This window comes from Pseudonaja textilis, chromosome 1 (assembly GCF_049901715.1).
Source record: "Pseudonaja textilis isolate UNSWEBS1 chromosome 1, rPseTex1.2, whole genome shotgun sequence".
Classification (NCBI taxonomy): Eukaryota; Metazoa; Chordata; class Lepidosauria; order Squamata; family Elapidae; genus Pseudonaja; species Pseudonaja textilis.
This window is the reverse complement of record NC_141990.1, coordinates 88,097,201-88,121,178: the sequence shown is the minus strand read 5'-3', so window position 1 is coordinate 88,121,178 and position 23,978 is coordinate 88,097,201. Positions and strand designations below refer to the sequence as shown.

Below are 23,978 nucleotides of genomic sequence, written 5' to 3'. Positions count from 1 at the left end.
GATGAAAGTTACAAGAGAAAACAGTTAATGTTTCACCAGAAATTTCTTCTGATGAAACTTCTGTCATTCACCTTTATTTGCATCCCCAAATTTAGGCACACTATATTGCAATTAAAAGTAGAACACAAAAATACATATATTAGAAAAATACATGCAATCTAAATATTATCAAGGCTGCGGCTCATAATCATAACAGTGCACAGAATTGTATATATTAAGCAGAAATCCACATCATAATTTGTATAATTGTTTTAATGCAGATGTTTTAGAACAGGGGAAGGGTACTATGACCTGTGGACTTCAACTCCCACAATTCCTGTGCCAGCGTAGGAGTTGAAGTCCACAAGTCATAAAGGAGCCATAGTTTCCCACCTGTGTTTTAGAAGAAAAAATAATTGTAGCTGATGTGAAAGTAGAAAAAGACTCAAAGCATCCAAGTAAACCATGCAATATTATGGATGTGTGAACACAGCCACTCTGTTTCCTGGCTCTCCTCTGCTCTACTGTTCTGGCCTGGAGAAAAAGGAGCATAAAGCTACTTCTTGATCAGCAGACAGAACTATAAGGAGAATGTAAGATAGGAGCAAACACTGTTCTTGATTTTGTCTGCAAATAACCAACAAGCCTATTTCCCTCCTGGAGTTACATCATTGTATTAGAAAGTATTGCAATATCTTTTTTTTTTTACTCTTAATGAACCTTATCCTATTAGTACCCTGGCAATAAATTGTAATTATTCTCCCAGTATTGTTTCTTATCAGTGTTTTGCAACTTTGGCAATTTTAAGATGTGTGGGCTTCAACTACCAGAATTCCCCAGCCAACATGTAATCATACCATTGTACCGTTTGAATTGTAATTGTACCATTTTGACAAAGCTACAGCAATTATCCTAAATAAACATACAGGGAAAAAACCCCTACTGAAATAGAGGAAATAATGTCCATATTAATATAGTATCGGTATGAGGTAAATTCCATTCTTAATATTAAATCTACCGTAAATTATAAAAATTTACTCCATTATTTCATATACATGGTAATAAACATAAATCTTGAATCCCCAATAAATGGAATTGTTATCTGTGTCTCTATAAACTTTCCCCTCCCCTTATATATGAAGATTATATGATTTACATTTGATTTTTAACGATAATCTACCCAGATATGTATTTTTCTTGATCTGGTTTTACACTTCAGAATCAATATTTGGAATTCTCCATTTTATAGATATGTTTTAATTTCATAATTCTATTTTATTAACTTTTCTGGATTCTACTTTTCCACATAAAGGCCAATAGCTAATATACAGTAAAATAATATTTACTGTATAAACCTTCATTGCTGTCCTAATTTTCATGCTATCCTAGTCCTATTCTTAATTTTAAATATAGTTGATTTTCATCATGCAAAAGTGAAATAATTCAGATACCACTCTGAATTATACCAAAATTATAATTTTGGCTTATACCAAAATTATAAGCCCTTTTCTTCAGACTTAATGAATGAGAATGGGTATCTTCCGGTATATAAAATACTGAGTTTTAAAGAATCTACAGAGAGATTTTCCTGCCACAATTTGTGAGGGAAACAGGATCTGGTGATTATTAAGAGGGGTAAAATTCTAGACTGCTAATAAAATTCTGATGGATGAATCCACAACATTAAGATTTGGAGACATATATAACTGAGAATGTTCTGAATGCAGTTTGCTAAGCATTAAATGTAGTTGTGCAGATCATAAATCAACTTCTAGGGTTGCGAGGAAGGTGAGTTATAGCTACAATAAGGTAGTCTTTGAGTTAAGACCATAATGGACCCTGCCTATTATGACCATAAGTTATGACAGTCATATAGCAGACCCAGTTTTATGCAGTGGTCATTAAATAAGCACCACAATTGTTAAATGAACCTATTGTTTGCTATGGGTTGTTTTTACTGAAAAACGGAAATAAATAATGTTTTCAGCAAAAACATCGTAAATTGTGGTTATATGATCTTGGGATACCGCAAATGGCTGCAAGTGGCTGATTGCTGAGAACTCAAAATACAGCCATGTGTTCAATTGATTGCTGGAACTTCTGTACGGGACCATAATAGTTTGTCATAATGTTGAACAGTTGCTAAGTGATCACTTGAAAGTCAGGAATTATCTATATAGTATAAAAAAGAATAGTCCTTATTCTGGGGCTTTTTCAGGCAATGTATTTTAGGTGTGGTAAAAGGACAGCAACTAAAGTAAACTAGTTACTTTGGTTTTTTTTTTTAAAAAAAAAAACTGTTTGTTTAGTGCCAGGAAAGACAAGCTACTACGTGTCAGCCATGGAAGGCATTTTTTTCCTTTGGAACTTTGAGGCTACCACATTTAGTGCCTGGAAAAGCGGGAAGGGGGATTGCAAGGAGCGATGGAAGATTAGCCACAACAACATTCCTTTCTCTGGGAGTCAAGGACGATTACCTTGCACCTGGAGGGGAATGACTGGGGGTAGTCTCCAGTTGGGATGAAGATATGATTGGACCATGTGATGGACTTGTGGGTGCAGGGGATGGATTCTTGACTTTCTCTTGGATGGGGGAAAACCTAGAACTCTCAGATTTGGGTTTTCCCAGATGTGCCAATATGAACATCTCTAATAAAATGGAACTTTAAGGAATTGCTAGCCTCGGAGTCTTCTTTCTTGGAGGCTGTTACTTGGAACATTGACATTAAGATTTCTTCAGCTGTGGAAGCAAGTGATACTGAATATTGTGTACTCTGAATTTATAGGTGGCAGTAAAAGTTTGTCTGGTGTCTCAGTATCAATATTTAACTTAATCCTCTCCTACCCTGTGGTTAATAAGCTATGAGATTCACCTAAAACAAGAACAAATGGAAAATACGATGGGTATTTTTGAGGGATTTGATTTAGCGGTTTTTTAATCAATGTGTTTTCTTTACTTTTAATCACCATTGTGCATTGCACTGCTGTCAAGCATACTACATTTGCTCCAGTGTTTTAATGAAGAGAAGCACATGAAAACTTTGTGGGCACCATGAGTAAGATTTTGTACAGTTATTTGAGCCTGCAGTGGGCTTAGTGTTTCAAATACAACATTTTTTTGAAAGATAAGTTTGGATAAAATTGCCTGTATGGCAGGGTATATAATCCCCAGAGGCTACTTTAGTAATGGCACTTAATTCATCATGTGTGGAATATTGGCATGTGTAAAACACTGACATTTGTAAAGTGACAAACTGTATAATGGGGCAATAATGTTATCAGCATTATTTTAGAGAAATACCCCTATTCATATTTTAAACAGAAACAAATTAAAACTCCAAAGTGGACAACTTGTGTGACACTAGGGTCTTTTGAAATAACAAAAGAAAATGAATATTGTGTAAATGTGCTGAGTTTTATTCTGAAAATAATGTCCTAGAAAAATAATAACACCCCTTCCATATATAGGGGTTAATGACTATCGAAAGACTCCAAATTTATTTTACACTTTCTAGCTTGCTGCAATAATCTACCAAAATGATCAATGATCAACATTATGTTTATTCATTAGTTTTCCTTATGATGGGTTTTATTTAGCTTTTCTGATATTTTTTGGTAGCACACTGTATCAGAAGATGGATATGAGAAGGAGGAAGCTCCCTACCCTACTCAGTCCAGCAGAGAAGTGGGATGGCACTGGTGGTGCAGTATTTATAGTGCAGTTGTCAGTCCCCATCCATCTTGAATCAGATTTGGGGCTGCCACAACGGAGGATGAGTAACTGTGGAAATGAAAGTAAAGTGAGGAGGGAGGATAGCCACAACAACATTCTTTTGCCAGAGCTTAAGACCAAAGTCTCTGGAGTATGGAGGGGCGTGACTGGACTTGGCGGGAGTTCAGAATGGAGGTGGATTGGAGAATGTGACTTGAGGGTCATCAGAAAAGGGGCTGGGTGTGAGTTTAATATAGCAGGGGAAAACACAGGAATTCAGATTCAGGTTTTCCCAGATGTGCCAATATAACTTCTCTAATAAATTCTTACTTGGATGGACTTTGAGTGCTGAACTGAGATGGAGAGTTTGGTTGGAACACTGACATTATCCTGAACGCTGACAGAAGTATTGCAGGCAAACTCTGCCCGCAGCTCGGAGTTCGATCCTGACTGGCTCAAGGTTGATTCAGTCTTCTATCCTTCCGAGGTCAGTAAAATGAGGACCCAGATTGCTGCTACAAGACAGCGCCTTTGGTGACAAAACCAACCTCATCCCAGATCACATATGTGCCATGCTGAACCTCTGCTTGACCACTACCTATTTTAAATACAATGAAGGTTTCTATAGACAAAAGCATGGCTGCACCATGGGTTCAGCTGTGTCCCCCATTGTGGCCAATCTGCATGTGGAAGAGGTAGAAGCCAAACCCCTAAACTCCTTCACAGGAATTCCACCCACCCACTGGTATAGTATGCGGACAATACTTGGGTCATGATCAAAACACAGGAATTGGAAGCATTCACCAAACATATCAACTCTGTGGACAGATACATCAAATTCATGCAGGAAGTTGTTAAGGAAAATAGTCTAGCCTTCTTGGTCTATGCAGTACATATTAAGGGAGATAGAAGCCTTAACATTGAAGTTTAGACTGGAACATTGAAACCCACCCCCACAGATCAATATTTACATTTTGATTCTCACCACCCACTGGAGCACAAAATAGGAGTTATCAGAACCCTACACTACCAAATATGCTAAGGCAGAAGCTTGTCCACCCCAAGGATAAAATTCCCAAACACAAACTGAGCAACGTGGTATATGCAGTACAATGCCGTGAGATGTGCAGGTCTGTACGTTGGGGAAACAAAACAACCACTTCATAAACACATGGCACAACATAGGAGATTTGCACTATTCAGATGATCCTGAGGACACCGATAAACCTCCAAGTGACCTCAACAACTCTCTAAAAGAATACAAATGACCAGCTGTCTGCAAGGAATATAAATCCTTCCATTCCTCACCATACAATCAGAGTTGAAAAAGCTTCTTGGTGACACATCTTCAAAGAAAAACCAGAAAGTCCAGTTCCCTATTGAAAAGGCACCTTCGGGAGGATCCAGATTGTTAGGTGCCATATTGCAAACCATGCTTATATTGTAAACCATCCAGAAAATGCTGTAAAGTGCTATGGGGCAGTATATAAGCCTAAATGCTAATGCTATTATTTTCCTTCTACTTCTGATACAGCAGCTGGTTCTTCATGGCCAAAATATGAATGATAAATGGCAGGATTTGTGTAAATTGCTTCCAGATATCTCGATAAATAAACAACTCCTCCCTCCCATTAAACATTGGAATATCCTTTCCAAGGATATACAAGTTTCCCATATCTGGGAAAATATGTGTCTTGTGTGGGAGAGTGACCTAAAATCCAAAAAGAATTGTGGATTAATTAGTTTGTAAGAGCCATTTATTTCTTTTGTTTCTAAATAAAATCATGTTAGTTGCCAATAAATGCCAAACCTTTTTTGTTTCTTTTGAAGAAATACATTCCATTAAGAAACTATTGCTGAGGCTTCAATTCTCTTCCCTTATTATTGAACCACCAGTGCTCACTGAAGTCCCACTGTGCCAACAAATGCCCAGCTTTAGTACTGAAGAACCAAACAAGGAAAGCAAACTATGGGCTTGTAGATAATTTTGAAAATCAAAGGAAGTTGAGGCTAAGACTGAAAACTAATATGCTGTCCAAAGCCTTGAGTGTGACTTAGAAAAACTAAGTATCTGCTGGGTCTGACACTGATGTCTCTATTGTTCTGCTCACTCATTGATCCCTGCTGCTTAACAATCATACTGAAAATTCTCCAGATCTATCTACCTATCATAAAAAGTATGGAATGCAATTACACAAGAAACTTAATGTAGAAGTTGTTTAACCTTGGACTTACTGAACTACAAAGGCTTGTGTTTTCTGCTCCAGGCTCAAGTTGTTCATGTTGGAGTCCTGAACCTGTCTCTAAGGCCAGTATTTGAAGCAATGCATATCTTTGTATTAAGGTGTATCGTTAGAAAATGAAAATCATGAGAGACCTTCTCAGCATTTCTGTTTCTGTATTGGCTCATTGCCAGTCATCATGATAATTGTTTATGATGGCTTGGACAATGAGAATAACATTCCAAATCATGTTGGTTAACAACATATGCCAAAATTCTTGGCAGTGGGAGAAGCCTATTCTACAGATGGGCTTGATACCACAGTTATGTCCCCTAAGTGTAACATTTTTTTCTGACTTACATAGTTGGAATTAGGAATGATCTTTATTCTGACAACATTAAAATAATAACTGAAGTTGAATTCCAGCTATCGGAATATGAAAACCTAAAACTCCAGAACAAAATAGAACAGAACAGAATAGGAGATGTCCAGATTGAAAAATTGATTGTGTGGTTTCTTTACTCTGAAAAATATGTCTTTTGAGTGATGAATGAGGAAGGAAGGAAGCAAGCAAACATTAGCACAAAGAACCATAGATACCAGACTTCAAGAATCACTCAGAATACAACACATTTGGAGGATGGGAAGCAGCAGATTAGACAGCTGGAACTTTATGACAGCATTGCCATGATTCTCCATTCCAAGAAAGTATCTTCCCAGTATTTTTCTGTGGTGCTCATCCCCTCCCTAATCTATGGTTCTAAGGCAGTGGACAAGACTAAACCTTTTGCCTTTGTTTGGTTTAGCAAGCAAGCAAGACTTGCTTAGCTGCAAAGACTGAGGATACTTCCTGCAAAATGAACTGGCTACAGATTGTGTGGGCAGTGCAGTGCTCTCTTCTCTCCCCTCGCCTTTTTTTTTTTTTTTTACAACAGAGAAGGAAAGATTAGCCTTCCATGCACTCCCGCGTGCATATAGTACAGAGAGCCACATTCTTTCCACTGCCTGCCAAATTATGTAACATGCTTCACTTTTATCTCCAGATGGAGCTCATACTCATCCCTTTATCCAGCTGAGATTCACTTCTCAGAACAGGGGTGAGGGGGAGAGGAAGTCAGTAAAAACAAAAAGAGGCCTTAATTTATTATCACACTGAATGATTCAGTCACACACAGGCTGCTTTTCAGCGTACCCTACAGAAAGGGCTGATCCAAGATCCCTTTTCTCCTAGTGGGAGAAAGGAAATGCTCTCCCTTCATCCACATTAAACTGCATAATAGCCAAGGCTGACAAGTGCAACTCATCGTGCGAAAGAATTAAAGAATTTGCTGCACTTTCATAGCATCAGATCAAATCCACCCTTTGGGCTAGAGAGCACAACAATGAAATTTATAGACCTGTAATTATTATATAAGTTTTTTTCCCAATGCAATAAAATTACATAAAATATATTATTATGAGCCGCGGAGGTATAGTGCAGAGGTGGTATTCAGCCGGTTCTGACCAGTTCTGGAGAATCGGTAGCAGAAATTTTGAGTAGTTCGGAGAACTGGCAAATACCACCTCTGACTGGCCCCGCCCCCATCTATTCTCTGCCTCCCAAGTCCCAGCTGATCAGTTGCCTTGCACAGGAGAATGGAGCTGGAAAGCAGGTTAGTGGGGTGGGGAGGGAATGAGATTTTGCAGTATCCTTCCCCTGCCATGCCTACCAAACCATGTCCACCAAGCCACACCCACAGAACCAGTAGTAAAAAAAATTGAATCCCATCATTGGTTCAGTGGTTAGAATGCAGAACTGCAGGCTTCTGCTGCCGCCAGCAGTTTGGCAGTACGATTCTCACTTGCTCAAGGTTGACTCAGCCTTCTATCCTTCCAAGGTTGGTAAAATGAGGATCCAGGTTGTTGGGGGCAATAGGCTGACTCTGTAAACCACTTAGAGAGATTTGTAAAGCACTGTGAAGTGGTATTTAAGTCTAAGTGCTATTGCTATTATAGTAAATGTAGTCCAAATAGCAGTGACCATCACCAAACTTTGTTCTGAACTCCAATTCTAGGTAGGACAGTTACAACAAATGATAGCACAAAATCAGACAACCTGTCAGGACCCTGGCCAAATACTGGTAGCCCACAACTTATGACCACAATTGAGCCCAAAATTTATATTGCTAAGAAATTTGTGAAGTGAATTTTGCCCCATTTTACAACTATTCTTGCCCCATTTGTTAAATGATTCACTGCAATTCTTAAATTAGTAACATGGCTGTTAAGTGAATCTGTTTTCCCCATTGACTGTGCGTGTCAGAAAGTCACAAAAGGGGATCACATGATACGAGGACATTGCAACCATCATCAATGTGACTTAATTGTCAAGCCTCCGAATGTAAATCACATGACCATGAGGATGCTGCAATAGTCGTAAATGTGAAAAATGGTCATAGGTCACTTTTTCAGTGCTGTTCTAACTTCAAACAGTCACTAAATGGAGTGTTGTAAGTCGAGGACTATCTGTCAATGGCAGATTGTGCTCTCTACCAAGGTAGTTTATTTTAATGGGAATACACACACACACACACACACACACACACACACATATATTCTTCTTAATTCCATATAGAGAAAGAGCAACAAAGTGATTCCATAGAGGCTTCTCCACATAGACATTAAGCACTGCCGAAGAGACATTCCTCTATTGCCCCACAGGACTGCAGACAATAGTGAATCTAACCTGGACAATGTGAAGACCTGTCAAAATCTCAGGATTAGAACTGAGGAGAGATTAACAGATGATGCCACATCCATTTGAAAAGAATCCATAAACTGTAGGGTTGGATACTTCCAACCTGGGATTCAAATTTTTTTACTACCAGTTCTGTGGGCATGGCTTTGTGGCCGTCGTGTGGCTTGAGGGGGTGGTGTGGCTTGGTGGGCATGACTTGGTGGCCGTGGGAAGGGAAGGATAGTGGTGGTGGGTTTGGCAAGGAATTTTTTTTACTACTGGTTTTGTGGGTGTGGCTTGGTGGGTGTGGCAGGGAAAGGATACTGTAAAATCTCCATTCTTTCTCCACCCCACTAACCTGCTTTCCAGCTCTGTTCTCCTGTGTAGGGCAACCAAAGAAGATCAGCTGGGACTCAGGAGGCAGAGAATAGATGGGAGCAGGGCCATTCAAAGATGGTATTCTCCGAACTACTCAAAATTTCCTCTACCAGTTCTCCAGAACTGGCCAGAACTTGCTGATTACCACCTCTGAATATTACACTGAAACTGGTTTGAAAACCAATTAACTAGATACTGTAAGTTGCCTAAGAAGACTCCTGGCATTTTCAAATCCTAAACAGCAGCGATTAAAAAAAAAATCATAAGGACTGGAATTTTGCTATTAGTTTTTTTTTTTTTAGCCAGATTGATCTAATTAGTCTCTTAAAACCAGTGGAGCCTCACCCACAGGAGGAAAAGTCAATTTCTAGAACTAGAAACTGACTCTGAGGCTGACAGAAACCAAACCTGTTTCTTATGGTAAAATAGCATTCTTTTTTTAAAAAAACAATTTTATTGATTTTCAAAGACAATACACAAACAAACAAAATGTAAAACATAAAAACATAAAACATCTTTTCTGAAAGCTGCTTGATCCCGGGTTACGACTCTTTGTACAGACACAAATTCAAATTCATATTCATTTTACATACCATTCCATATCTTATTACCATTTTCAATTTTCTATATAGCTTCTCCCCTCTTTTAACTTTCTTAATTTTATTTTATTTATCTCATCTCAGTTCAAATCATAATACTTATTATTCTTTGTCTGTTCTGTTTCCAGCTATCCATTTATCTTTTCTCTTTAAACAAAACTTCTCCTGCACACTGATTGGTGTATGACGCCTTTAACTCTTTCCCCTAAATTTATAATACTTAATATAATACATAACTTGCATTGGGATTCTGTTTAGTACATTCTAAAATTACACAATGTATTTTATAAGAAAAACAAACAAACAAAAAGAAAAAATTTATAGGTATATGATGTAATTAAAACAACTATCAATGCCAATACAAATCTAATCATAAATATTAATATTCATTTATATCTTAAACATTTTACACGTTACTTTTCAATTAAATATCATACTTTTATGGGAACACTTATACTTTCCATAGTTATATCCCCCCCACATCACATATTTTAAATCATTATATCATTAAAATGTTCCCATTTCTCCTACTTCAATTCTCTCATTTATTTCATTACCTTCTTTTTCTTCACAAAGATTTCACTAAATTACACTAAATGTTCTATCCCATTTTTGGTTACATGTTGTTTCCAATTTTCTAACATTATTTCTAAATACAAATATAAAAATACAATCTTGTGTACCTTTACAGAATCCCTTTTTCAATTAAATTTACCCGTTGTCTCTAAATAAATTTTGTTTCTTTACATCTTGCTCCCCACCATTGAGGCTTCTCATCCCTTCCTTTCTCCCTTGCTTATTCTTCTCCTTGCCCCTTTTACCCCCTTGTCTCTCCACCTCCCTTTTCCTCTTCTGCTTTCCCCCTTTCTGTTGTTTTCTAACATTGTATCCACTTTTCACCTTATTTTTCTCTTTTTTGGTTGTTTTTTCAAATCTTAAAGTCCCCTTTTTCTTTTCCTCTTTCTCCTTTCCTTCCCCAAATAGAGTCACTTGTTCATCAAAGATGGCTTCTTCTTTATCCCAGTCATCCTGCTGCGCAGTCAGTTTTTCATAAGTACAAACCGCCATTTCTAGAAATTGAAAAAGAGTGCCCAAAGAATCTTTCCCTTCTTGTTCTTCTCTTTTGTATTTTTGGTATTCAATTTTCAATTCATCCACAAGTGATGCCATTGTAGAGAGAAAAAGTTTTTCCAAGACAACCACCCAAGTGCTTTTAATCAAAAATAATTCACAAAAGTTCCAAAGTCACCAAACAATCCAGATAAGCTGTTTCTTTTAGTACTTTTGTCTTTCTTCCATTTCTCTTTCTGGGGTTGCTGTTTAGTCACAAAGTTCCAATTAAGGTATATCTTTTAGAAGTCTTATTAATATTTAATAGCTCTTTAGAATTCTAGGCAATCTCCTCCTTATTTTCAAATTCTGCTCCAATTTTTTTTCCTCTCCCTTCCCACTTACAGCAAAAAAGATTTTTTTTTAAGTATTCAGAAATCCTTATCCCTTTAGCATTTAATTACCTCCAATGCGGGTTTTCCGATTTCTCTTGCAGTTCCATTCGCTGTCACGTTAGGAAGGAGAGTGAAAAAAAAACTTTTCCTTTTAATTTCCATTCGCCACTTGTAAAGCTCTGGAAACGATGTATCTTTAGCAAATTTTAAGTTCCAGGGTACTTTCGTTACTTTATCCCGGTCAGCAAAAAACACTTTCACTTCTTCACAGTTGCTCCTGCACTTTCTTTTTCCGGCTGAGCTGTTCTATGTGGCGGACATTTCTGACCGCCGCTCAGCTGCCTTCGGAAAAGGGGGTTTAGCCAGCTAGGGAAGAGAGGTGCGATATCTCTTGACCCTGCCAGGTCCCCCCTGTCTTCGCCACCTTCTACGGAGGTGGCTAGCCCCGAAGCCGGATGGCTCGGAGCACTCGGGCAGCGAGCGCAGGCAGAAACCGTGCACAGTCGCGGATTCCTACCTGCCCCGAAGTGCTGCAAACCGGAAGTCTGGTAAAATAGCATTCTTAATGCTACTTGGAGCTGTGAGTACTGTTCTTATAAACTTGGACTGGACAGCTTCCAGAATATTAAACTTTGTAAAATGCAAATTGGAACACCATAAAGAAACTGAGAGATGATCTTAGAAACAAAAATTTTGCAAGTTGCAGGAATGAAATGTACCCTGCTTTGAATAGAAGAATCTCAAGACAGCTGTATTGGGGCATCCCTGCCCGATAAGAGAAATATGTGTTCCGAGATAAGGAAGCTGGGAGCTACACTTCAAGACATTTATAAGTACATATCACTTCTGTAAACGGCTATTGCATCAATGCAAACACTATCACTTTAGTTTTTGTAACATGCTACAAATTCTTATTTTAGGCAAAAGGAAGCCAATGCCCTTGGTGCCCTTTTCATTCCCACCTGGGAGACAGACTGTATTGTCTGCACAAGCAAGTCTGGAATTGCATGATCTGCTGACATTGGAAGGTGATGATTAAAGGATTAGAGAGCCTGAATTATTGAATTGATGTACAAATTAAAAAGTAAGGGGGCTGCTCCTTGCCTTATCCCTTTTTTGGCAGGAACAACTCCAGAAAGTTGCCTCAAGGGGAACATCTGACCTGCAGTGAGATCTTAGAATACAGTCTGGATAAGAAGGATGAATCCATTGAGGATTCTTGAAGTTTCTGCCACGGCCTCTGCCTTGGAATCAGATCGAAAGCTGATTGAAATCCACAAAGGGTGCCTTTGAGTGGTGAAATGTATTTTCACAGCATTCGGAATGTGATGCCTTGTCAACAGAACGGCTTTATCATTGGGATGGATGTAGTCTTATTTTTCTCATTTCATACTCTCACCATAGAGATGTCTTCTATCACCTTATTCTATCAATTTACTCCCTTAATTGCCATCACATCTTCTTGAATTCAGCATTTTAAAATTTCGATTCTCAAGCTTCAATCTTCAATCTTGTATTGTCACTGAAAAAAAATAAAGTTTGACTTTTCAATTGTCTGCTTCTAAACCACCTCTTTGGATTGAAGCTTTCTGTTGGATGTAATTGACTGACGAAAGTCAATGTGATTGTCATTTTTTGCTTTTAGCTTTTGCTTGCATGGATCAATTCAGACATCAGAGGAATACAGTAACTTGAACAGCATATCTTATATTTTTCAAAAGACCACACTCTTCAAATGTACTGAAATGGAACAGAATTGCTTTTAAAGAAAATTTGGCCAAATTACTATAGGCTGAACAAATGATCTACCACTCTTTTCCAGATGGCTTTCCAGATGTACAAGAAGAATTACATATGACTTAGAGAAGGATAAATGGTACTCCTGGGCAGTTTCTCATTGATGAGTTAAATGTTAATCAATCTAAGTATAATATACAGATCACCAATGCTGATTATTGTCTCTACTGATCGGATCACACCTCAAATATTAGGTCTAGTTCTGTAGACCTATTAAGAAGATTAATTAAAATGAATTCAGTGAAAGGCAAGGAGAATAATCAGGGAAATGGAAGCTAGATTTTGAAGAAGAGAATGAAGGAAACTTAATTGGGGTCAAGAAAAGATAAGTCTACTCTTCTGAAATACCAAAAGAATGTCACCCAGAAGAAGAGCAAGATCTGTTCTTTATCATCCAAGACTGTAGGGCATGGAATAATGTTCTCAAGTCATAAGATAGCAGGTTGTAAGCTGTAAGCATCAGGTTGTCTCTAATTAAACATGTAAGACTGAATAAAAATGCTTTGTGACCTCTGTGCCCTGCTTGACGATTTCTACTTCATGTGTAGTTAAAAAAAAAAAATCCATTCTGTTTTATGACTGTATAGCAGCATTCGAAAATGGGCAATGATTCAACAGAAAGAGGGGAAATGTGCTTATGTAATCACAGATGTGGAAGCCTATGTTCTCTTTGAGTCTATGGGGAATAGATTTGTTCTTGCTTACAAAAATATTGTAATATATATGCCAATGGATTTGTATTCATTGCCAACACTAAAGGAGGGCAGTAGGCTACAGAAAACTGTTACAAAGAATTAGCACTTCCATTTACTTCTGCAATGGTTTCTAATTTGTTCTATTGCTGTAGACATCAAAAATGCTAATTGTGGTAAGCAAAATATATCTTAAAGAATAACATATGTATTGAACTACCCCTAGCATCAGTCTCAGAGGCATATTGAGTTTGGTACATGATTTTAAAGGAAAGAGTTCTGTCTGTAATTTATTTCCATCAGCAAGCATAATTTCCTCTGAGTTTTCACTGGAAAATTAAATTCAAATGCCTATATATATTTAGAAATATGGATATTTATCTAGCCAGTTCTTGCAGTAAGAATACTGTGAAGCTGTTAGATTTTGTGGGATTTATGACTTTGAAGTTTTGCTAATATAACACATTATGATGTGTTTTTATAGATCTTTGATGTCTCCTGGCTAGCAGGCTATTTTACTGAGTGATGCAGATCTGTCCAATCTCCTAGTCCCAAATCTAGTCGTTATTCCACTTGATAGTACTGAAACAGGCACATTCTATTTAATTGTGATAGGCTGGCCCCTGATTGTCTCCTCTCTCTATTGTCCTGGTAAATTCGCAATGTGAAAAAAAAAGTGTTCTGTGTCATTGCACTGTTTAAAAGGCAGTTGTGGCCAGTAGTACTGCTGGTTTTGCACTGCTGCACCAACCACTATGGAAGAAGCCTCTTTAATTTCAGCACCTTGGGCAGCACCTTTGGACAACAACGTCACCCAATATACCAACTAAGAACAGGTCACTTTGATAAGGATTATGAAAGACAGGTGGAAGGGTTTGGGTAAAGAGTATTTCCAATGTCTACAAAAGGGTTGCCTTTCAAGACAAAATTGCAAAGGTTTCAGATTAAGGAAAGGCTCTTTCTTTTACTGCAAATCGATGGTGGGGGTATGAGTGGAGAGGGCATAGAAATGGGCTGTCACCCAGGTGACATATGTTTCTTTTTAACAAGGTTCTTCAGGAAGCCTGTACACGGTGTTCTTTTTTCACTTGCTGCAGGTTTTGAAAATGAAGCAATAAAGTTAAAGTCCTTCAGAAATTGGTCTATCCTCCTCTGATGTCATTATAAAGAAATTTACTTTTTAAGGATGCTTTCTCAGAACTAAGGTACGAATCAACACTGCAAATGCAATCAGTGGGCTGAATCCTACATTAGCCATACGCAAGGGCCAAGGCAACCACAGAAACCTACAAAGGCCAAGGCCTAAGACAGTGAGCTTTCCCAAGCTTTCTCTTGCCGAGGCTGGGTAGGATGCTCTGAAGGTCTTAAAACAGAAAGTATACCTTGAACTCAATTACTCCAACAGCAGCACATATTATTTATGTTTACATTAACCATTAAACACTCTCAGGAGACTTATGATTTGGAGCGCCTTTTCAATCAAGCCCAACAAAGCCCGTCAACTGAAACTCATAAAGGTATAGAAGGACACTTCACATAACAGATAACAGATAATCAGAGTTGGAAGGGATCTTGTAGGTCATCTAGTCCAACCAGGGGTGGGATCTGACCGGTGTAACTACTGGTTCGGTGATTTTATGTTTTTACATCTTTTCCAAGGTCTCCATCACTGCCTACTAAGTGTTAGGCTGTGGTGCATTTCGACATCTTGCAGGAGTCCAATTCAAAAAAAGAACCAAAACCACTCTGCTCTAAATTAACCCTTAACTTTTCTCTAACTACTATACATAGAAATGAGATGCTGGAAATGCAGAATGGTGTCTGATATGGGATTTCAGAATGAAATAGGAACAGAAAACAATTGGGATGGCTAAGCCAGTCAGGCCCCTTATTGATCTTTTCATGGTAAATATGTCAATATTTTTTAAAGGCCAGTTAATGTAAACCAAGTAACCACCACAAAATGGCTGGGATGCTATAAAAGAACTAGTTGCTACTCATATACATGATACATCATATAGGTATCACTTCTAGAGATCATCTTGCATTAGTTCCTTACCTCTGGATTGGTAAACTGTTGAAATACCACTCTATAAAGCCTTAGTAAGACCACACCTAGAATACCACATTCAGTTTTGGTCACCACACTATAAAAAAGATGTTGAGATTCTAGAAAAAGGACAGAGAAGAACAACCAAGATGATTAGGGGACTGGAGACTAAAACATGTGAAGAACGGTTACAGGAACTGGGCATGGCTAACCTAGTGAAGAGAAGGACCAGGGGAGAAATGATAGCAGTGTTCCAATATTTGAGGGGCTGCCACAGAGAGGAAGGGGTCAGGCTATTTTCTAAAGCACCTGTAGGCCAGACAAGGAATAATGGATGGAAACTGAACAAGAAGACTTGGAATTTAACCTGGAAATGAGGAGAAACATTCTGACAGTGAGAACAATCAACCAATGAAACAGCTTGCCCTCAGAAGTTGTGAGAGCACCATCACTTGAGACTTTCAAGAAGAGATTGGACTGCCATTTGTCAGAAATGGTGTAGGGTCTCCTGCTTGGGCAGGGGGTTAGACTAGATGTCCTACAAGGTCCCTTCCAACTCTGATTATCTGTTATCTAAAATGGACCAACATATTTCAAGGAGAGCACACCAGACAAAGCTATTCTGCTCTCTATTCAGCTTTCCTCTCTATTCAGAATGATTTTATACAAGAGAAAGAATTATTATGTAGCTTCTGTAATATCAAAAGGCAAGTGTAGGTGCAATAATATATTTTGATGTTTTTTTCCTTATATCTTTCACCTATGAAGCATTAAATATTTACATTTCTTTGAACTGAGCTAGTCCTCATTAATATTTCAACAAAATGCCCGATGCAAATATTATATATCAAAAAGGATGTGCCAGAATGAGTTAATAATTGAGCACCAGAATCAAACTGGCATTGATGTACAAAGATGAGGCAGTACTTGGCAACTGGTTCTTTAAGATAATTAGTTGACTAATTTGTCAAGTAGTACTGAGAGTTGTAATTATACTAATTGTTACAAGGTCAGGAAAGAAATAGGAATATTAGCATATGATATTAAAAAAGATGTAGAGTCTTGATGTTCAGCCAGTCTTCCAATGGTTATGTGTAAGGTAAGGTCATTTTTTGTACTGCTTTTTAACTTATCCTTTCCTTTCTTTTCAAAGATGAGGAGGAAATCTAAGGCACCTCTTTTACCTGAATACTTCACAATGGTATGGCATCTTTAATAGGAGACATTAGAACCCACTGGTATTGTTTAGGTTTGCTCAGCCACCAACAATCAAGAAAGGGCTGGATTACATTATGTGTAATCTCCCTGGAAGCAAATTAGGAATCGGTTGAGGTTGAGGTTGAGGTTTGGGGTTGAGATTTTGTTTTGATCCCTAGTAAGACTTGTAATAGCCCTTAGCTGCCTAATCTTCTATGCTCCCTTCGTATGACCCATCATCCTTGTGGACATTCCAGGTTTTTCCATTACAATATGAAGCAAAGCAGAAGGTCACAGAGCAATGAAAAAAAACCTGTTTTTTCCCCCAAAAATATCCAAGATCATTGAAACCTATCCATTTTAGAAATGCAATCGCCACTAAAAAGATGTAAAAGCAAAAGTGCAGGCATAGCATTTTACAATTATATTGTTGTAAAAAAAGAATCTAACATCATTATATAAACTGTCAAAAGATAAACTCTCTTTCAAATTGTAGTTGACTTGGGTGATTTCAGGGTCATCTCCTTGTAGTTTTCCTGGCTACAAAATGCAAACAGTCCTCTGTTGCTTTCTTCGGTCATGGTTTATAACTTTCAACACTAGCCAATGTCCTAGATCAAGGATGTCCTTACAGTCCAAGTACTAAGTGGGTTTGACTCTGTTTATTTTTTAAAGATCTGCTGGATGCTGCATATGAGATCCATCTAGATAACAATAGCAGTAACACTTAGTTGACAAATTAGTCAACTATACCGCTTCACAATACTTTACAGCCCTCTCTAGAGATAGCATATTGCCCCGAACAATCTGGGTCCTCATTTTACTGACCTCAGAAGGATGGAAGGCTGAGCCAACCTTGAGCTGGTCAAAATTGAACTGCAGGCAGTCAGCAGAGTCAGCCTGCAATACTGCAGTACTTATACCTTACATCTTCTTCCTTGAAAACCACGTAGCTTATAACTATCTTCTCCAGCTGCAATTAATGCACTATTTAAGATGGTTCTTCAACCTTCCAGTTGAGCACTCTGCTAAAGGGAATACTTGAATCTGCAAAAGTTCAAAAAAGTTTGCTGTTATCTAATAATTGCATTTCTGCAGACTATATGCAAATCTATATGCAAGTCATTTCAGGGTTTGATACCACCTGTAGACTGTTTCCAAAGGTTGTTACTATTTTGTAATTTGTGAAGTGATAAGTGGAAAAACTATTTCATACATGGAGGGCAATAATTTTAGACTATCTTTTAATTAAATTAAACCAAACTTAAGGATTGTTTTAGCTCACTAAGCTTATTGTCCTGCCATATCTCCATTTTAAGCTATGATGTCTGCCATGCCACTAAAAAATGGACATATTGTACTGTATTTAAAAAAGTAAGAATAAAAGAATAAAAATGATGTAACTCATATTGGCATCAATCTTTTGACATTCCTGAATCAAGCTGAAAATGGAAAACCTTTCTTTTAGAGAAAGTGAAAGACTAATGGGGACAATAGATCTATATATCAGGAGAAAGATCATTATATTGTTTTCTATACAGTATATTCATTATTGTGCTTTGTAACCTGTCATGGGAAAACTTGGTTTGAAGATTGGCACACCAATAAATAACATTAAATATGCTTATAAACAATTGTTCAGTTCATTTGCTACATTTCAGTTTTCAGACAGTTATTGTGGTGATTGAACATACAAAATCCCAAACTCTTTTCTCAAGTTTTCCCCCTCCAAAGTTCCTTTGGATTGGAAAGAATAAAAAGAGTTTATATATCCTGCCTTTGTTATTTTCACAAAAATAACTCCAAATGAACATATCTCACACATCTTCCTCCTCCTATTTTCCCCACTAACTACTCTATGAGGTGAATTGGGCCAAAATGAGAGTGATAGAGTTACTGGCCCAAAACCAGCCAGCTGACGTTTAGGGCCAAGGTGGAGCTTGAATTCATGGTCTCTTTTCTAGCCTTTTGCCTTAACTACTAGACCAAACTGGCTCTTAAGTTGGCAATGCATACACAATCATTTTATATATTTATAATGTATATAGGTATATTTTTTACTTGACCCATAGTACCATCTTTTACCAAGTCATTTCACATTAAATTGCTCTTTCTTGGCTTCTTCCTATTACTGTAATTTTGAAGACTTCTCAACAATTTATAATAAATATTTGCCATAGAGTCATTTTCATTAATAGAATGTAACCCAGTTCCATTTTAAAATATGATTAATAGGCCTCCTATTTCACCGATTTAAAGAGAGTGCTTTCCTCTTTGTTTCAGCATGAGAAAGAATATGTATTCCAGCATTATTTTCTCAAAGCCATTTATTCACGACATTTCATCCTCTTGTATGCATAAACTAATAATATGGCTTGCATTTTGGTTTGGAGTGCTGAGGTAATTCCTTGGTTTGTTTTTGTCTTAATGAACCTGGCAGAAGTGAGTTGCTTAAAAGGATCGTGCAGCCTCTACTACATTTCATAAAATTCCATTTTGAAAGCTTTCAGGACTTCGCAGAAACAAACGTTCCTATCCAAATTCATGGGCTTTCCAAATGCATTAGGTCCCTGCTTGCACTTGTACACGATGGAAAAACAGGCCACATCCAGCATGCAAACATCGAAGATTCTGCAATATCAAATTATATTTGATATGGAAACATCTCTGTAGAATAGGCAAAACCAAAATGAATTTTGCATAATAAAGTATAAGCTGAACTATTTTTTTTCTTGCTGGGAAAATGTTCTTACTCGCCAGCTTTTTTTTTTCTCCCTCTTGAAATGCTTTTAACCAATTACTTTTAAATGTTGATAGTGAATTGTGAAATAAGTTGATTAATTACTGATACATACAGATCTGTAATACAATTCTCTAAGATAAAATGTATGAAAAAATGAAGCATTATTACCCATGTCATTTGACCAAACAGAGACACAAATATTTATTAATTGTTTTTAATCCTACCTTTTTTATTTTTAAAGCTGGCTGAATCCTGATACAAATCGATTTGATCTCTTTCTGCTTCATCTCTGGCTCTGAAAAAAAAAGGGCCTGATGTTGCTAAATTTTCTTTCTTTCCCTTTGCTCTGATACTCCTTACAATTTTCTGTTTGACCCCACCAAAAATGTATACAAGGTTTTTAATTTTTTTTTTCATTTTTACTTCACACTAAAACTAAGGCTAGATCGCACAGCCATGTCTACTCTACAAGCTTTTTAGCATTTTGATTGCAAACAACCAATTCCAACTATTCATGGAAATTTTAAATAGGTGAGAATGCAAAGCAATCTCTGTTATTGCTTAGTGTTTATCCATAGAACTACAAAGTTTTTTTGATGAGACCCAAAAATCTGTGAACCATATTCATTGAAATTTAAAATAGGGGTATGAAACCTGGCACTCACTTTGATGTTAAAATGGAAATCTGTCTTCCTAAGCAGCAAAACACCAAACTTTAACATTATCTTTTATTTCCAAAATGTACCTGGGCTTTATATGTATCCTATAGATTTAATACATTTAAAATAGCTATAACCTCAATATATTTTGTTTGGAATTTTTTTCACTTGGAAAGAAAAAAGTTGAAGTATTTCTAGGTTGTTAGGGAGGAGAGAAATGTGAAAAGCAGCCTCCTTCTGTGCTTACCAGATTAAGATGCAAAAGTGGTGACTTCAACAATATGCAGCAGTAAGTTAGAATCTGTTCTTTTTCTTTACTATTAAGTGATTAGCTAGCTCAGTATTTTTCAACCTTGGCAACTTTAAAATACTGTATATGAACTTCAACTCCTAAAATTCCCAAACCAGCATATATCTTAAAGGCACTAAGGTCTAGATTTTTGCAGCCCAGACCTGTTTGCTTTACTTTGTTGTTAGAAATTATCTTTATATACAGACAGAGGTGGTATTCAGCAGGTTCTGACCAGTTCTGGAGAACTGGTAGCAGAAATTTTGAATAGTTCAGAGAACCATCAAATACCACCTCTGACTAGAGATTTTACAGTATCCTTCCCCTGCCATGTCCACCAAGCCACGCCCACAGAACCGGTAGTAAAAAACAATTGAATCCCACCACTGGCTACAGATCAAACAAAGAGTACAATCACCATGTGCTTTGCTGCTTAACTGCTTCACTGTAACAGGAAATAGGAAACTCTACTTAGAACAAAACAACATGGAGTATATACCATAGATCCAAACGTATAAAGACTGCCATCTACTGGTTGATTACTACTGTAGTTGTTGCACAAAAATGCATTCCAATAATAAATTCCAATATTTGTGTCAATGGTATTTGACCAAATATTTTGTGAGTGAGCATAACCAACACAGTCCCAATTAGAAGCACTTTCTATAAGGTGTTTCCAGTAGGTAACCACAGGCCCTAAATGACCAGTCCTTGAACTAACTACAGGAGATATATATCCCCCAAAAGAAATTAATATGGAGAGGAGTGTTTGTAATTCATTGTATTCCAAGGAAATACTTTTCTGGATAGACCTAGTCTCCTCCAATAAGAACATACAGTGAGTTTCTTGGCGTTCCTGGATCTGGATCATTTTCTGCTTACGCACATTGAGACACTAGCCAGCATACTTTTTAATAGCTTCTAAGAGAAAGGGAAAAGTCTGAATCTACAATTCAAAATTTCACATTCGATTTTCCCAGGGATAGTCTATATAGGAGTTGCTTAAGAATCAAATTTCCGTCGGTCCATTTGTTCCCACATATATGCTAAAGGTGGGGAGAAGGGTGGGGCAGCTGTATGAGTGACATTTTATGCTGCCTTTTCTCAGTTACTCTTAAATGACATGCACAGGAGGAGGAGGAGGATTCAGAGGTTTCCATTGAAAATATTCAACATAGAGTTCAAGCAGCAGAATGAGACTGCCTGTAGGAGGAAATCCCTCATGGGAATGAGTTCTTAACTGCTCTGTCATTGAATAGTTCACTGTGCACTCAGAGAAAAGAAGAATGCAATTTATGAACATGTAAATGCATTCTAAGACAAACAAGTCATTAGGGTGTTAGTGTCCAGAGGTTTGATAACATTAATAGGGTCAATATATAGTGACAATTTCTCAGTGCCAAAAGCCAGGCAAACTTGCACATACCAGCTAACATTTAAAAGTGTTAGATTCTTTAAATGATTTTGGTTAAAAGCCATACTTTCTTTGGGGCCCTCACATGGACAGTCAAATGCCTAAAAGTAACGGCAAAGGTTCCCTTCGCATATACATGCTAGTCGTTTCTAGCTCCAGGGGGGCGGTGCTCATCTCCATCACAAAGCCAAAGACCCAGTACTGTCCAAAGACATCTCCGTGGTCATGTGGCCAGCATGACGAAAGGCTTTTGAGGTGGAAAATGAAAGGTATCAATATACCATATATGTTTTGTATATTAAAAAGTTATTTTTAAATCAAAGCAAGTATTTCCATTTAAGGCTTGCAATGTTTCTCGGTGTTTCCTGCTACGGCCTCTGTAAATTTCAGCCAATACAATAAAAATTCTTTTTGCACCATTGAGAAACATTTTCTGTTTCCAGTGATTGTCCTTCTCCCTGCCACTGCACTGAAATTTGCAGATATAATGCAGGGAAGTCCAAAACTCTAAATTTTAGACTAAACATTAGGCTATCTTATCTAGAAAATATGGATAGGAGCGCCAAAGCCCAATACCTCCAGGAAGCTGACTTAACCAATGCAACAGGTTTCATTTTCTCATCAATCTACTAAACACTGGAAGAGAGAGAGAGAGAGAGAGCCTTCTTTTCCACGTCTCTTATTGCTCTTCCTCTCTTGCTCTCTGCCCTTTTGCTGCCCTATTCTAGCTTCCATCATGATTTTCTTGCATACAGTACAATGTTGAACAGCAAGATAATTTTTGTGGAAAAGACTGTGCCTGTGACTTACCTAGGCATAAGAGAGGAAGGATTTTTTTAAAGAAGTGTTTGGATCATCAGACTTTTTCCTTGTAAAAATCTGCCACTTTGTGCTGTGAAAGCAAGCCAGTGCTGTCATCCTTACATTAGCATGCACACACATGCACAGAAAGAGAGAGAGAGAGAGAGAGAGATGGTTGTGCAGCAACATTAGCAGCTGCTGATTTTCAGGCAACATCGCTTGAGAGCTTCTCACATTCCCTTTCTCCCACCTCTCTCCAAATGTTCAGCTTGCTGTGCAGGCTTGGTGTTTACAATTCAGGCTACAGAGGAGGAGGAAATATTTTGCCTATTGTTCAGTGACGTCAATGGCTGAGCTCCCAGGCGCTTGAGGGACTCTGAAGCTTAGCAAATGTCAGGACGGGGCTGCTACAGCATGTGCCTTCAAAGCCTCTGCTTGTTATAGCATATCTTTCTCAGGCCCACGTCTGGCTAGAACTGGCGTATGTGAGGGAAAAGGTATGGAAAATGTCAAATTTTAAATTTCTTACCTGTGAAACAGCAATTATTTTCAGGACTTATAAGGGTTGTGGGGGGAGGGAGGGGGAGATCATTTTAGGCAGATTTCTATCCAGCAATATAATTTTTTTTCCCAACATCATGGTTTTCATTATCCTAAAACTAAAAGAGTAAAAAACCACTGTATAATGGGGAACAATATTTTTTTTTCCTATGGCTAAAAGATTGTGATAGTCTTTGTCACTCTGCAGCAGCATCTTCACTTCTATCATGCTGATTCTCTCTCCCTAATTCAAAACTGAAAATTGAAGGTGGATGTGTATTTTAAGAGAGCCAGTTTGATGTAGTGGTTGCAGCACCAGCTAGAAACTGGGAGCCTGTGAGTTATAGTCTTGCCTTAGGCACAAAGCCAGCTGGGTGACCTTGGGCTGCTCACACTTTCTCGGTCCTAGAAAAGAGGCAACGGCAAACCAGTTCTGAAAAACTATGCCCAGAAAACTGCAGGGACTTGCTCTGACAGTCTGCAAAAATTGGGCATCACACGCACGCACACACACTCACACACACACACACACACACACACACCTACCTCTTTGGGGTGGGGATGGGAGAAAATGAAAGAATCAAGTTGGTGCCGATGATCAATAGTAATCCCAGACAACTAATATGTAATTCTAACTTCTTCTATTATTCTGTTTATGAGCTAAAACTCTGCCATCAAAAAAGTCATATTTAAATTATGTATCTATCCTACTTTATTGTGCAACATGCTGATAGTGGGATGTGGC

At 37.8% G+C, this 23,978-nt stretch overlaps 1 protein-coding gene across 1 annotated transcript in view; it reads left to right on the top strand.

Annotated features, from left to right (window-relative positions):
* The first annotated feature begins 23,058 nt into the window (after positions 1-23,058).
* PDE7B (phosphodiesterase 7B) overlaps positions 23,059-23,978 on the top strand; it is a 215,004-nt gene continuing 214,084 nt past the window's right edge. The window contains exon 1 of the mRNA XM_087940593.1: positions 23,059-23,190. The gene's annotated coding sequence lies outside the window, so the exon portion shown is untranslated. The remainder of the gene's footprint in view (positions 23,191-23,978) is intronic.